The sequence below is a fragment of the Macaca thibetana genome, chromosome 14 (genome assembly GCF_024542745.1).
Source record: "Macaca thibetana thibetana isolate TM-01 chromosome 14, ASM2454274v1, whole genome shotgun sequence".
Lineage (NCBI taxonomy): Eukaryota > Metazoa > Chordata > Mammalia > Primates > Cercopithecidae > Macaca > Macaca thibetana.
In genome coordinates, this window is record NC_065591.1 from 111,148,317 (window position 1) to 111,149,941 (window position 1,625).

Here is a 1,625-nt window from a genome sequence, read left to right on the forward strand (position 1 = left end):
CGCGTCTCGCGTCACTGAGTCGCGTCACGGCTATTGGCTTGTTCCTATTGTGGCGTCATTAGAGCCCGGCCCGGCTGGGGTCTCCCAGGCAACCGATATACACAGAGAACCACGTGGAGGAAAAGCACGCGAGTTTGGAGTGGGTGGAGCAGGAACAGAGGTGGACTGGAATGTCACACGACGGGGCAGCTGGAAGGTATTGGGAAAGAAGAGGGGTCATGGGAGAAGGCTCGGAACTTGAGCCCCGGGGCATATCAACTTCCAGTTTTTAGGGAAGGCTAAATATCCCCCACTCCCCTTCTCACCGGACTGGGGGAGGTCCTGTTCTTCAGCCTCTTCTCTTTTTCTTTACTCTCAAAGACACTCGCCGCTCATTTTACTTCCATGGGACCAGTGATTAGTGATGAGTGCCCGAGTGGGTAAATGGAGGCACTGAGTCAATGGAAGGAATTCTCTTTGGTCTTTTCAAGAAAAAGCCGAGACAACACTTGAATTTTTGCTGATCCCGTTACTTTTGTGTAACCTTCTCCCCACTCCCCGGATGTTGATGAGGAAAACTGCACAACCAGGTAGCTGGGTACCAAGGCAAATCCAGGTTTTCAACTTCAGCTGCTCCATCAACCCTTGCAGGTGCCCTTAACGCCTCCCATCTTCACCACAGACCTCTCTCTCCATTGCTACTCTCCTCAAGTCCTTCCTTCTCTTCTATTTCCCAGAGAAATCAGACGCAATCAGGAGGAGAATACTTAAATTTCTACCTGCAAACATGTCTGAATCCATTCTTACCAGGAGCAGTGAAAGAGGCACCCCTGTTCTTGTCCAAGACGATTCCCTTCTCGATTTCAACTCTTTTTTTTTTTTTTTTTTTTTTTTTTTTTTTTTTGAGACGGAATGTCGCTCTTGTTGCCCAGGCTGGAGTGCAATGGCGTAATTTCAGCTCACTGCAACCTCTGGGTTCAAGCAGTTCTCCTGCCTCAGCCTCCCAAGTAGCTGGAATTACAGTCACACACCACCACACCCGGCTGTTTTTTTTCTTTCTTTTCTTTTCTTTTTTTTTTTTTGACAGAGTCTTGCTCTGTTGTCCAGGCTGGAGTGCAATGGCACAATCTCAGCTCACTGCAACCTCCTCCTCCTGGGTTCAAGTGATTCTTGTGCCTCAGCCTCCCGAGTAGCTGGGATTACAGGCACCCACCACCATGCCTGGCTAATTTTTGTATTTTTAGTAGAGACAGGGTTTCACCGTGTTGGTCAGGCTGGTCTCGAACTCCTGACCTCAGGTGATCCACCAGCCTCAGACCCCCAAAGTGCTAAGATTACAGGCGTGAGCCAGTGGGCCTGGCCCCAGCTAATTTTTTGTATTTAGTAGAGATGGGGTTTCACCATGTTATATTTCCTTAGGGCCCTCATTCCATCACTTCATTTTACAGATGGATATTGGACATGCCAGTCACTCGTCTAGAAACTGGAGATATAGCAGGGAACAAAACAGGCACAATCCCTGCCCTCAGGGAGCTTACATTCTAGTAGAAGCAAGACAATAAATAAGTAGAATATGTAATATGTTAGATGGTGCTAAGAGCTATGGGGGCACATCAAGCAAGGAGGAAGTGTGTTCAGAGAAGGTA